Source organism: Anolis carolinensis, chromosome 2, assembly GCF_035594765.1.
Source record: "Anolis carolinensis isolate JA03-04 chromosome 2, rAnoCar3.1.pri, whole genome shotgun sequence".
Classification (NCBI taxonomy): Eukaryota; Metazoa; Chordata; class Lepidosauria; order Squamata; family Dactyloidae; genus Anolis; species Anolis carolinensis.
Genome location: NC_085842.1, coordinates 227552759 through 227568024, shown reverse-complemented (window position 1 = coordinate 227568024; position 15266 = coordinate 227552759). Strand labels below are relative to the sequence as shown.

The 15266-nt window shown below is 40.5% G+C and overlaps 1 long non-coding RNA gene across 4 annotated transcripts; it reads left to right on the top strand.

Moving 5' to 3' along the window:
• Nucleotides 1–432: 432 nt before the first annotated feature.
• On the top strand, nucleotides 433–14683 carry LOC103277676 (uncharacterized). 4 transcript variants are annotated; one of them, XR_505607.3, is made up of 4 exons: nucleotides 433–902; nucleotides 4893–4971; nucleotides 10203–10359; nucleotides 13522–13671. It is a non-coding gene; the product is annotated as an uncharacterized LOC103277676 (long non-coding RNA). The 4 variants fall into 4 exon arrangements; XR_505605.3 differs by lacking the exon at nucleotides 13522–13671 and adding an exon at nucleotides 13806–14683 and having other exon boundaries at nucleotides 436–902; XR_505606.3 differs by lacking the exon at nucleotides 13522–13671 and adding an exon at nucleotides 13806–14683 and having other exon boundaries at nucleotides 438–902; nucleotides 4910–4971.
• Nucleotides 14684–15266: the final 583 nt, after the last annotated feature.

Sequence of the window (15266 nt, the reverse complement as noted above, 5' to 3'; positions counted from 1 at the left end):
GTTCAAAGATGATAACCTAGATTTTATACAGCTGTGTAATAAAGGCCATAGATACAGCCTCATATAATCCAGTTCAAAGAGGATAATCTGAATTATCTACTTTAATAATCTGAATTATATGGCAGTGATTCAGCCTAAAGCTAGATTCAGCCTAAAGCCCCATCTACACTGCCATGTCAAATATAGATTATTTGCTTTGAACTGGATTAAATTGCAGTATAAACTCATTTTAAACAACATATTTAAATTATATTTTGGCTATATATATGAAACAGAAATACATTTCATGTTTAGACTTGGGTCCCATCTTCAGGATATCTCATTTAAGTGTATATATGGAATCTGAAATTTTGAAAAAATAATCTGAACTCGAAAACATTCCTGGTCTCAAGCATTTTAAATAGAGAATGCTCAACCTATTGTTTCCATTGTGTGTTTGGGGCTTGTTTGTTTATTGTCTTTTTGATATGAATTCTTGTTTTTTTTTCTTCCCCGTATTGGTTGTCTCTAGAAAACCTTGTTCTCCCAAACACCCAAGAAGCAGCTTCTTAGCATAACAGAACCTCCTTCTTCAGGATGAGTACATCTATAAATCCATCAGGAAGTGTCCTGGATGAGGAAGACAACCAAGGATATTAATTGCCTTGAGGCTACAAACTTAATCTCACTTCCTAGGGAATAAACCTCACTGAATTTAACAAGACTTAATTCGGAATAAACATGCTTGGTTTAAGTGATTTTCTTTGGCAAGCATTAAAGCATCCTTGGGCCATTTGTATTCCAGCCAAAAAAGAGATTTTAATGGGAAAAGGAAGGAAGGGCTATAACTCATTGACAGAGCAAAGGGTTGTGCATGCAGAAAAGGCAAGGACAGTCCAAGACATTTCGCGGCTTGAGACAAGGTAGGAAATGTTTTTCTCCAGCATTTGCCCAAATTAAGATCTACATTAATCCAGTTCAGGGAAATTATTTTAGCATAGGAGACACGGCTTCCTATCTCCAACATTAAAAACAAATTAATAATATGTTACATAACTAGGTGCCTTTCTCTGTTCCTTGAAACTTGCTGTCTGAGGTTCCTTCTACACTGCCATATAATCCAGGTCATCAAAGCAGATAATCCACATTGCTCGGCTTTGAATTGGAATATATGAGTCTGCACTGCAATATAGTCCAGTTCAGAACAGATAATCTGAATTTTATATGGCAGTGTAGGGCTCTTCCAGAAAGGGCATATATCCCTGGATCTAATCCCAGGTTTTCTGCTTTAAACTGGATTATATGAGTCCACGCTGTCAGATAATCTGGGATAAACAGAAAAGCTGGGATGATATCCTGGGATATAGGGTCTGTCTGTAAGTGCTCGTAGAAGGGGCCTCAGAGCTTTTCAAACTCTTCCAAACTTTTCAGAAACCCTTATAAGAGTTTCATACATAATATAATGTAATACAAACAAATTTCATATAATCTTGACTGTATAAACAAAGTTTGGAATTTTCCCCTTTACACTCTTGTCCAACACTTGATTCTTGATTTGTTTCCTCCATAGCCGCTCATCTCAAACATCTTTGTTGTTGGGTGTCATCCTGGACTACACAAGTCTCTAGTCCCCAATGAGTAGCTAGACTAAGAAAACTGGATTAGAATGAGGGATTATTTTCCCTATTCCTATGCATGCCTTCCTAGAAGAACCTTTCTGTCTCTACTCCCATCTTCCTGTTTGTTGCTATCTCCTCCCCCATTTGAAGATGTAGAAATGTGATCTCTTTGAGGTATGAGGTAACTTCTTCTCTATTGCCATTTTGATTGTGCCTAGGCTTTGACCACATGACCGGTCTCAATTTTCTTTCTCTTTTGCCTTTTGTCTTATCCTGTGAGGAAGCATCTTGCCATTCTCCGGGCAAGATGTAACTGCATGCATACATTCTTTGATATTTTACTTTTTACCTTCCTTAGAATATGAGATTTAGAAAGTTAGTTAGCTCCAAGAACATCCCTATCCAGAATGTATTTCTTTTACTTCAATAAATACTTTTGAACTTATATTTTTGGCTCTGCAATCCTTTGCCATCCTAAGCAACAGAAGCTTATCCCAGCTCACTACACATAGGTTTCTGCTGGTTGTGAAGTGTGCTTCCGGCACTCTGCTATATTTTTGGTGAAATCACCCCAAGAGAGGGTTATTTTGAGTCTGGTCGCTCAATAGATTCCCAACAATTGTCAACAGATTTTTTTTCGCTTAATTTGAAACTGATCCGTTTTAGTGGTAATGGCAACAACTCAAACAAAAAATTGTGCAAATTATAAAAGTTCTAGAAGTAGATGTATACTTGAAAAGCACCAGCACTCCACGTCTGTAGTGTTAAATCTCTGTGGAAGAATATTAAACAGAGGCTGGAGGGCCATCCAGGGGTGCTGTGACTGTGCCTTCCTTTGTGGCAGAATGGGGTTAAACTAGATCAGTGGTTCTCAACCTGGGGTCCCCAGATGTTTTTGGCCCTCAACTCCCGGAAATCCTAACAGCTGGTAAACTGGCTGGGGTTTCTGGGAGTTGATTCCAGGTTGAGAACCACTGGACTAGATGCTCTTTGGGGGTCCCCTCCAACTCTAGTAATATATAGCCTGTCTGTGAGTCCAGTGGAGTCTCTTGCTCTGAAGGTTTTTAAGCAAAAGCTGGATGGCCATCTGCTGGGAGGGATCGGGCTGAGACTTCCTTCATGGTTGAAGGGGGTTGGACTAGATGCCCTTTGGTGGGGATATTCCAACTCTAGTGAATCCTAGACTGCCTGGCGACACACCTAGGGACTACGGGGACACATTAGTGTGTCCTGACAGAGTTTGGAAAGCTCTGATCTAACTCCATAGAAGACAGTTACCCATGTCCCTGTGAATCACATTAGCTAATGCTCTGGAGCGAATGCAAAGGTTGAAGGATCATATGTGAAAACAATAGCAAAACAAACCTATACAGCTGAATAAAATCCCATATTATCTGCTTTGAACAGGAATATATGGCAATGTGGACTCAGATAACCCAGTTCAAAGTAGATATATGTGGGATTTTCTGCCTTGATACTCTGGGTTATATAGCTATGTGGAAGGGCCCTTGAAGAGGCTTCTCTGAATATCAAGACTGCAAACTTCTGGCAGGATTCAGTCATAAGCAGTGCAAGACTTTATAAAACAATGCAATCAATGTCTCTAAGAACATTATTGCATGCTTATTAGAGTCCTGATGCATTCCACAATGCATGATAGTAGTAGTTTACCATGATGATGAGGTGGTGGACCAGCAACTGATATCACACAATGTTATATGATAGGACCCTTTCTGTTACTGTGCGAGTTTACCATCTCTGTGCAATAAAGTCCTAATTCCCGCATGGTATCCCCTTACAGCCGAGACTAGCCTTTGAAGGGCAACACCTTCAACTGTATTCAAGGTAATTACTATTTGCTATCGGAATTTGAAGGCTTTCAAAGGTTCATTATACAACTCAGCCATCTCGTTTCCTCCAACCAGAGCACTTATCTCTCTCTGTTGCTGAAATATTTCAGCTTAAACTCTACATTTCCTCCATCCCCACCCCATTTTACATATAGCAAACTGATGAACAAAAAGTAACAGGGATAATTGTGTTATGGTGTTTGATTAAGAGCAATGAATAATATACTTGATTTATATTCCTCTCTATCTCCCCAAGGGGACTCAGAGTGGACTACAGGTACATATATGGCATACATTCAATGCCATTATACAATTATTCAATATCATTATACAATTGATAAAGACAGACAGCAAGGCTTCCCTCTTTTTTTCATCTCAAAATCTGGAGGCTGTGCTCAACTCGGCCATGGGGAGGTGCTCTTGTTTCATTCTTCCATGTTGCAGAGCCTGTTGTCCACGGACGCCTTCCTGGTCGATCACACATACAGATTTTCACTTTTATTATGTCTACAGCTTTTCTATTTTATCTATATTGTTCAATTTACTATTTGTTATTTCCACATTTAACACACGTATTAACTGTATACTTATACCAATTTGTCAGAGTCCATTTTATCTTTCCAACCTCTCACTCAAACAATTTGAGCACAAACTATTAATTTAATTCATCCTTTCCTTTTGCATATTATAAACTCCCTGTATCCTTGCAGGTACAGTCTCACTTATCCAACATAAATGGGCCGGTAGAATGTTGGTTATGCGAATATGTTGGATAATAAGGAGGGATTCAGGAAAAGCCTATTAAACATCAAATTAGGTTATGATGTTACAAATTAAGCACCAAAACATCATGTTATACAACAAATTTGACAGAAAAAGTAGTTCAATATGCAGTAATGCTATGTAGTAATGACTGTATTTACGAATTTAGCACCAAAATATCACAATGTATTGAAAACATTGATTACAAAAATATGTTGGATAATCCAGAACGCTGGATAAACGAGTGTTGGATAAATGAGACTATACTGTAATACATTTCTATTGGTTATTATTATTTGAAGATTTAGAATTCTATTAATTTCTCCTTCAGTCATTCTCCAGTATGCCTGTACTCTCTGACATTCCCATATCATGTGATTTAACACACCTCTTTGTTTACAATCATGCCAACACCTGTCCTTTACCTCGGTAAAAAAAATGTGAAAGTTGTGCAGTGTTTGATTTGTATACCTATTTTATATACCTATATATTCAAGGTCACATAAAAATGTCTAGGGCGGAAAGAGGTTGAGAGAGGAAAAAGTTTAAAAAGCCCTGAACTAAGCTATATGCCCTTGCCAAGCAGCAATATTTTACTAGCAGGCCCTTAAGATACTACATTGGCCATGCATTTTTAAAAGTAAGTAAAGCACCTTGTCAAGCATTGCATTTTCTTTATCAGAGCCCATGTTTGTACAGGCCAAGACCAATCATCGCTGATTCTTGGCTTCAAGAAGAGGACTAGGACAAAGAACTAACAGGTACTGTAAACACTTTCAGGTGTGCTTATCAACATCCTTTTAAAACATCAGAATGATATGGTTCAGATGCAATACATTATTCCTTTGATACAGGAACACAGTCACATATGTTTGCATGCGCACACATATAGCTATGTATATATTTCAATCAGAGAGGGAAATGAGTGAGAACATTAGGACAAATTAGTGATAACTTTGTCACCGAGAAACAACGTCTGCCCTGGTCCAATCCATTCTCCATTTGTGACAATTATTTTACTTTTGTATTCCATCTGGTAGCAAGATATGTAATTAAGGAATGCAGGTCAGTGGGAAGCCTCCACAACAAAAGGCACATTCTCATTTGAAACGTCCATCAATAGCATTTGGATCTGCGGTGGCTCAAGGGGTTAAACCCTTGTGCCAGCTGAACTGCTGAAGGTTATCATTTTGAATCCGCGATACAGGATGAGCTCTCATCTGTCAGCCCCAGCTTCCAGGCGGGGACATAGGACAAGCCTCCCACAGGATGGTAACACATCCTGGCTTCTCCTGGGCAACGTCTCTGTAGATGGCCGATTCTCTCACACCAGGAGCAACTTGCAGTATATTCTCAATTTGCTTCTGACACAATTTTTAAAAATCAGTAGCATTGATTCCCTGACAGGGAATATGTCAGGGAGGGGGAATATATATCTGCAATGAGTATAAAGAAAAGGGAAAAGGGAAGGGATTCATGGATCATGAATTTTAAACTCACAATATTTTAATCTTTGTGTATTTGAATACATGTATTTTGTAGAAATCCATTTTAATATGTTATTTTATATAATGATTGTGTGTTTTTAGCTATGTTGTAATCTGCCTCAAGCCACGAGGATAGGCGGGGAGGGGGGGATAATAATAATAATAATAATAATAATAATAATAATAATAGCCATCAGAACAAATGCAATTAAGGCCAAGATCAAAAAATCAGCTGATGACCCAAAATGCAGACTGTACAAGGAAGCCAACAAAAACATTGATCATACCCTCAGCTGCTGTAAGAAAATCGCACAGACAGATTACAAACAGAGGCACAACTATTTGGCCAAAATGATTCATTGGAACTTATGCCTCAAGTACCACCTCCCAGCAGTAAAGAACTGGTGGGATTACAAACCTGCAAAGGTAATGGAAAATGAACACGCAAAGATACTGTGGGACTTTTGAATCCAGACTGACGAAGTTTTGGAACACAACACATCAGACATCACAGTTGTGGGGAAAAAAAATGTTTGGATTATTGATGTTGCCATACCAGGTGACAGTTGAATTGATGAAAAACAACAGGAAAAACTCAGCCGCTATCAGGACCTCAAGACTGAACTTCAAAGGCTCTGGCAGAAACCAGTACAGGTGGTCCCGGTGGTGATGGGCACACTAGGTGCCGTGCCTAAAGATCTCAGCCGGCATTTGGAAACAATGGACATTGACAAAATTACGATCTTGCCAACTGCAAAAGGCCACTCTACTGGGATCTGCGTGCATCATCCGAAAATACATCACACAGTCCTAAACGCTTGAGAAGTGTTCGGCTTGTGATTTTGTGATACGAAATCCAGCATATCTATCTTGTTTGCTGTGTCAGACTATGTCGTTGTGTCAATAATAATAATAATAACAATTATTATTATTATTATTTGGGTACTGTTTCATTATCTGGACGGAGGCCACAACGGGACACTAGGGAAAAAGGATAGTCCATTTTATGGAGGTGGAGGGTGGGTTGAAGGAGTAAAAGCATTTCCTCTTGTTTTCCTGTTATTCCCCCCACCCATGTTCCCGTTGTGGAAACAATCCTCATTTATGATATGGGGAAGGGGGAGGGGGAATAACCAGTAAAAATGGGGGAAATGGTTTTCCTCCGTCAACTCCCCCCATAAAATGGTCTATCCTTCTCTCTCTAGCACCTCCTTGTGGATAAGATAATGGAACAGTACCCTTTTTAGTACACTGCCTGTTGTCGTACAGGGCACTTTCACATTATACTAATATGGCACTATGACCTCACTTTAACTACTACATGAGCCTAGTGTCTTGCAACAATTCCATTTTTTAAGCATACAAAAACATACCAGTATGGAACAACCACTTTCACGCATTTTCTCCAACAGCGCTATAATACCACTTTGGCAATGCACTTTCCTGTAATTAATTTTCTGCATCATCTCACTTGATCCCATCTCCTGTTTGTGTCCACTCTATGTAGCACATGCATGCTGTTTGATTTTCTTCTTTTTTAAATGCTAAAATTGCGCAATTATGCAGTTACAATGCTTCTCGCAAATGGAGGATACTGTCATAACTGCGCTGTGCTGGCGACCCACCATGACAGCACAATTAAGCAATGACGGCAAAACAAATTCAAACATAAAGTAAAACCCAAGTAATGGAATAGAAGCAATGTGGCTTCACTCTGCATGGGGATAGAGAGGTAGAGAAGAAAGCCCCTTCCACACAGCTGAATAAAATCCCATATTATCTGCTTTGAACTGGAATATATGGCAATGTGGACTCAGATAACACAGTTCAAAGCAGATATTGTGGAATTTTCTGCCTTGATATTCTGAGTTATATGGCATTGTGGAAGGGCCCAAAGAGACCCATAGTCACCCATATTGCATGGCTGCCAGAAAATCAGGACTGCCGCAAAACAAAAGATGGATCTACACTGCCCTATATTCCAGGATCTGATCCCAGATTATCTGTTTTGAAATGGATTATATGAGCCTGCCAGATAATCTTGCATAAGAAGATAATATAGGATTAGATCTTTGTGTATAAGGCAGTGTAGATCCAGCCAAAATGACTGAATCCAGGGCCTAAAAAACAAATCACACGAGGACTAGTTCCAAAGGTACAGCAGAGTGTTCTACTTTTCAATGTTTACATCACATTTCCAATCTCACCTGAAGTTAGTCTTCCTATTCAAAAGTATCACAGACCTGGTTCGTGCGTTGTTTTGGGGGCTTGACAGATCAAGTCAACTCCCTATAGCTGGATCCCACTTCACCCAATTCAAACGGCTGCACATATGGGAGGACCGGGTTGTGGGGATCTTTTCTTGGTAACACTAATAGATTTCATCAAAATGTCAGCTGCTGTAGGAAAGACCCCCATGATGTCACCACAAGGAGGAACAGGTTTCCATGTATTATCTCACCAGTCTAGAAATGCAGTTCAGAAGCATTCCAGGCCCTCAGATTTCAAAACCAAAACATAAGGACAGTTGCAGGTAAAGACACACTTATCACCAAGAGGACCATCTCACTGAGTGCAATGGCAGAGCTGACCCTGACGGTTTCAATTGTTTAAGGTTGGTGGCAATAGAACTGAGCATTTAATAAGACAAAAGAGCTTCAAAGCAGCTGTCATATGGTATCATATTCAGCAACTCCTGGGAAAGCAAATGCCAAAGTAGTTCAATATAGGAGCCCCCGGTGGTGCAGTGGGTCAAACCTCTGAGCTGCTGAACTTGCTGACCAAAAGGTCGGCAGTTTGAATCTGGGGAGTGGAGTGAGCCGCTATTAGCTCCAGCTTCTGCCAACCTAGCAGTTCGAAAACATGCAAATGTGAGTAAATCAATAGCTACTGTTTCTGCAGGAAGGTAACAGCGCTCCATGCAGACATGCTGGCCACTTGACCTAGGAGGTGTCTACAGACAACGCCGGCTCTTTGGCTTAGAAATGGAGATGAACACCAACTCCTAGGGTTGGACACGACTAGACTTAATGTCAGGGGAAACCTTCACCTTTACCTTACCTGCTTCTTCCCATTGAGTTCTGGTGTGGTCTGCAGTTTGAGAAATGTGGAGAAGGGGAGGAAGGTGGAGATGGCCTGGCAAGCACCCTGGGAAGTTTGCATCCAACGCAACTATACCAACAGGGACCAGCCGCAAGCCGCAAAGTGGGGAAAAAATACTTTCAAGGCAGTGTCCTTGACCTGAGATTCTTCCCCTCATCCTGAGGGATGTGGGAAGGAGCTGACATTTGGGAACACTTTTAACAGCATTGCAAAGACTACATACAAGCTTCACCATAATAAATACGATTCAAAAATCACAAAAAGGTGAAATTATGTAAAAGAATCATTTGTATTATAATGAATTCTAACTCATGCTAATGGTTACTCTTTGCTGAATCCTTCCTTTTTTCCTTCTTTCCTTTATTTGATTTACACCGTGCCTTTCTCTCCACATAGAACTTATATTTCTGGGTTGCTGTGAGCTTTCTGAGCTGTATGGCCATGTTCCAGAAGCATTCCTTCCTGATGTTTCAGCCACATCTATGGCAGGCATCTTCAGAGATTTTGAAGTCTGCTGGAAACTAGATTAAGTGGGGTTTATAAATCTGTGGCCCGGATTGTTTCTTCTCTGGAAATCCAATTTCAAGAGAAAGGAGGAAACCATGAAAATGAACAAAATATGGCTATCAATATTTAAAAAAACTCTAAAATCAGGAAAGTAAATAAAGAACAACACTCAAAAACTGGATAATTCCAGATAAGAAACAATCAGGGCCAGCTAATCACCTCCCAATAAAGGATCCCCCAGGCAGGAAGAACCCAGGCGTTGAAGCTGCAAAGCCATTCAATGCTAATTAAGGTGGCCAATTCCACCATTCACACTTGCCTCAAGCAGACAAATGCTCTTTCCCCCACCCTGGACCTTCCACAGATACATAAACCCCTCTTGCCTAGTTTCCAACAAACCTCACAACCTTTGAGGATGCCAGCCATAGATGTGGGTGAAACGTCAGGAGAGAATGCTTCTGGAACATGGCCATGCAACCCGAAAAACTCACAGCAACCCAGTGATTCTGGCCATGAAAGCCTTCCACAACACAACTCACATATCCCTTGCATTAGAGCGAGGAGGAGACTACCATATTTGCCATTAAAGGCTCCGTGGGAAATTAGCATGGAAGCAGCATTTGTAATATTGTGAGTTAAATATAGCCGCCTAGGTTTGTTTGTATTTTTAGTAAGCACGGGAAGCAAAACTAGATCACTGCAGCGATATGACAACAAAGTACCTATGTCTCAATTTCCGCGATGCAGACATGTGGTTTAGTGATGCTGAATTTTGCCATGGGCCTGCATTTGCCTCCTTTTTTCTCTCATGCACAAACTTGTTCTTTTCTGCTTCCAGATTTTGTTGATTACAGATATTGCAATATTGCTCAGGTTTAATATATTACTTTTCTTAGGGCCCTTCCAGATATGACCTGGGATTTGGTCCTGACACCCACCCCAAACCCTGGGCTTTCTCTGAGGGCGGGGAGGCTACATGCCCTCCCAGATCAACCAGACCACCCCCCACACAACCTCCCAACATGTCATTTTGATGCTTTCTCCATGCCTCAGGTACGTTTTGGGGGTAAATGGGGAGTTGGGAAGGGAGAGTGGGGTGCTATCCAGGATCGCTGTGGGGACTGATCCCTAGGATCGCAGAAGCAGTCCCAGGAGTCAATTCCAATATGGCCCATACCTTACATTAAAGTCCGGCTCTTTCCATGTGTTTAATTAATCCAGAGTATACTCGGACATCCAAGATGATGATCTTGATGATTATTATTATTATTATCTTTAGTTATATCCCACCACCATCTTCCAAAAGGGACCTGGGGTTACTTAAAAGCAGCACATAATCGTGCCATACAACACATAAATCCATCAAAAAATGACCAGAAACAATAACAGCCCCAAATGACATAAAACAGTTACAAAAATTAACTAAAAACCCAATAAAAATACACAATCAATAAAATAATCAATAAAATGGAGCAATCACTATCAATTAAAAGGGCAATACAACATCCCAGCCACAACCCGATAAAGATATAAGCATTAAAATGCCAGAGTAGGTGTACCTGAGGTATCATTTGGATGCCTCAGGTAAACCCATGACAGGTCCTGATATAATCCAGTTCAAAACAGATGAGTATTCTCCACTTTGATAATCTGGACTATATGGCAGAGTAGATCCAGCCTAGGTTTCCATGGCCATGTAGACTCCCAGTATCCTAGGCCAGCATTCAAACCACTATACCATGTTGCTGTCACATTGGCATCATGCGTAAACTGTTATATTTTAAAACACATGGTTTCTTCTCACAAAATGTACCATAATGTTATTAGCAAGGCTGGGCAACTGTGGAGGGATCAGAGGGCTTTTTTGACATCATATATTTCACCTCCTGTTTTGTTTTTGACTGGGATTTATCATTTTTCTTCTACCAGTGGTAAGTTTGACTAATCGCTATTATTTTCTAAGAAATGAGACCCGGTGGCGCAGTGAATTAAACCGCTGAGCTACTGAACTTGCTGACCGAAAGGTCAGAGGTTCAGATCCAGGGAGCGGGGTGAGCTCCCTCTGTTAGCCCCAGCTTCTGCCAACCTAGCCATTCAAAAACATGTCAATGTGAGTAGATCAATAGGTACCACTCAGGCAAGAAGGTAACGGCGCTCCATGCAGGGACTTAATGTTAGGAGAAAACCTTTACCTAGTGACTTTGTGGGGGGTTTTGATCTTCTCAGTTCTGGCATTACATTTCTTGGGTTTAAGTCTCATTTTACGGAACACCAGTACTTGTGGTCATGACTGCAGTATCATTCTCCTCTAATGATTTTCTGGTGAACACCCCAATGTACTGCCAACATATTACTAATACAAGGCTGTTGTTAAGCATTTACACATTTCATTTCAGATGCCCAAATACCTCTGACCTAAAGCCTCTGTCTCAATACTTCCCGGTGACTCCTTAGTATCTGGATGCTTATGAAACCTGGGAACCTTTGCCCGCTGAGATCAAACAGCTGCCAACAGTTTACTGCCTGCAGGGTGTGGTTCACCTCGTGCTAAGCTTTATCACAGCCCTCACTACCATTCCAGCAAAACTAAGCAAAACTAAGCATTGCTTCAGAATTGAAGAGGTGCCAGATTGCATTATATAGCAGAGGTGGGGATAAAGAAACAACTCCCCGGCATTGTCTCCCAGGAAGCATCAAGACCTAAAAATGCACTTCTTATGAATTATTCTTAATTGCCTTGGTTTGAAAACTCGGGACTTTGTAACCTCCTCATTCCTGCTCAGCTGTGCATTGCTTAAAGTGCATCACCCAGCTAGCACTGCTCTCCAAAAAAAAAAAAAAAAACAACTTCTGATAGTACAAGGGGAACAAGGCCACATCCGTAGAACTTGGGGAGCTGGCCCTAATGAGGCAGAGGAAGGAGGATCATATGTCTCTAAGCCCGGCATGGGCAAACTTCGACCCTCCAGGTGTTTTGGACTTCATTTCCCACAATTTAGCTGTTAGGAATTGAAGGAGTTGAAGTCCAAAACACCTGGAGGGCCAAAGTTTGCCTATGCCTGCACTAAGCGTTAGGACCTTTTTCTACTTTCCACATCATGCATCTGAACAAGGATGTTGCTGGATTACAGTCTATTGACACTCTTCCCTTGCAACCAAGGGTGCTTCCAGACAGCACTAAATCATGGGCTTTAAATAGGGACAAAAAATCCCAGGACTTCAGAAGAGGTCCACATACAGATCTCTTAGTCCTGGGATTTCGACCTTTGTTGTCCACACTTGCTGCTTTGTTCCAATATTTAGAAGCTCCCAAGATGGCCAATGTGGGACTTCTGCCGGAAACCTTGGAGGTTTTTTTCTTTTTAAAAAATTGGCTAGATGCGGATTTGCGGAGATTCGGATGTGCGGATCACTGCAAAAGTTCAATTCTTTGTCCTGGCTGAGAAACTGTGGCCCCCAGATGTTTCATGAAGTATCTCCCACACAAACAAACCTCATGGGGTAAGACCAATACTGCCCAAGTCAGCAGTACCCAATCAAATAGGGACATACACTTTTATGCCAGAACTTTGTCATTATTGACTATTGTTACAGCCTGGCTGCCTGGCCGTCTGTCCAGACAGATTTGGTTGTGTACTTTTCCTATTAGCCACCTGCATGACCTTGGCTTTCAATATCCTCTGCATCACATCCATGTCCCAACAGCCAGTAATAAGTTTTTGCCATTTACTAAACTATACCCATGTTGTCAGCATACACCCAATGTATAACCCGGCAACCCATCCTGTTGTTCCCTGGCACAAGTACACCGCTGCATAGATGGTCATACAACAAGGTCGGACTAATTACAGTAATGATGGCATTCTGTTACTGGTTTGAAAGTGTCTGTTCCTGTGCCATTGTGTACTACTTAATATGAAAGTACTTGTTGCACCCCAGGAACTTCATTATTCTGCCACAAAATTCATTAAACAGGTGAAGGACAAAGTTCCTCTTCCCAGGACAAGGTTTTTGCTTTCTACTCAAGTGTTGTCTTCCTTTTAGGAACCAACGAATCAGGAACAAACCCAGGAACAAACCTAGATTAAAATATCCTGTGATTTCAGATTGCAGGGACATACAGACATGCAAAGATCCGGATATTCTGCTAAAAACCACGATATTCCAGCACCTGGAAATCTCAAGTTTTTTGCCTTTTGTATCCGTTGTTTCCAGGTTTACAGGGAATAGTGTCTGGCCACCCTCCTGTTTGCTGCGGATCCTGAGATAAAAGTACTGTCTGGACGGGCCCCAAGTATTGTCTCACCAAAAATATGTATCAAATTGTGCTGGTCTCTGTAATTAAAATATCCAATGAACCACTGAGCCTGCTGGGTAGCCATTCTCGGTAGAACATGGACAGGCATCATGTTGGCTGAGGAAATCTGGGAGTTATAGTCCCCCCCCCCCCCCAAAGGAACTTTGTCGAGTTCTGATCCCTAATCACTGATGTCTTGCAGGTTAAAGGTCCATAAGTCCATGAAGATTGTCATGATCTGCTTGAGTCCTGTGCGGGAGATGTCATTTTCTGCAAGGTCAGAAAGGGAAAGCAAAGAATTAGCAGCAGGCAAGGGAACTGAGACGTCTGCCTGGATGTCGGCCTCAACAGATAGATAGACTGAAGATGACCTCAAGTGCCAGGCTGCATCCAAACTGGAGTTTTATAGAGAGGCTTGTGTGCTGTGTGACCAGCTTTGTGAGTCCAAAGATCTGTTACAGGTTAATCATTAGTAAGTGTTGGAAGCCATGATAAAACAGTTAAGCTCAAGCTAAACATGCGTCCGGCATATGTTTCCTTTATCTCCATGAGGGCTTAATAGCTTTAGTTATCTCAAATGTCATCCTGATGGTCTCATGTTTGTCATCGATTAATTTCTGCCTCACCTTTCTCCCAATAAACTGGCTTATTTAGAAACATTACAGATGAAAAGCCTACACAAAAAGGTTTATTTAAAAGATCTTTAACCGATTCTTGAAATCCAACATTAAAATGTATTGAAAGGTTGTATATGCACTATTAAAACAATACAGCACCATAAACCCACCCTAATTACTGTATATACTTGAGTATAAGCCTAGTTTTTCAGTCCTTTTTTAGGACTGAAAAAAAACCTCCTTGGCTTATACTCGCGTGAGGGTCCTGGTGGGCTTATATTCAGGTCATCTTATACTCAAGTATATATGGTATATTTATTATTTTTCTCTATTATTATTGGTATTGTTACATTTATTATTTTACTCTATTAATTATTATTATTACATTTATTATTTTACTCTATTATTGTTGTTACTTTTACATTTATTTTACTCTATTATTATTAATACATTTATTATTTTACTCTGTTTATTATTACATTTATTATTTTACTGCATTTATTATTATTACATTTATTATTTCATTCTATTATTATTAAAAGGATACATAAGCACATTTACATTGAAGAAGATGAAAATAATGATTTAATCAGAGTTGAAACAGTCATATCTTAAATTACAGTTTGATGTAAAGATTTAAAAACATTTAAACTACTGATGCCTCAATTAATGTAATTTTATTGGTATCTCGGCTTATACTGGAGTCAATGTTTTCCCAGTTTTTTGTGGTAAAATTAGGTGCCTCGGATTATATTCGGGTAGGCTTATACTCGAGTATATACGGTAACTTTCAAAAGCTCATGCCAAAAGGACATTGTAACTTGTGGATGGAAGGAGTTCAAGGACAGAGCCATCCTTGTCTTCTTAGGAAGGGAGTTCCAAAGTCTGGGAACAGCAGCTGAGAAGACCCGAAAGTAGAAGTGGGCCTGAGAAGATGGTGGGACAGGGAGAAAGGATCTCTCCAGAGACATTTTAGGGTTCCAATAGTCTTATAAAGGGAGATGTTCTTCTTATGTTCTTTTAAGTGTGTTTTCATGGCAAGCAGA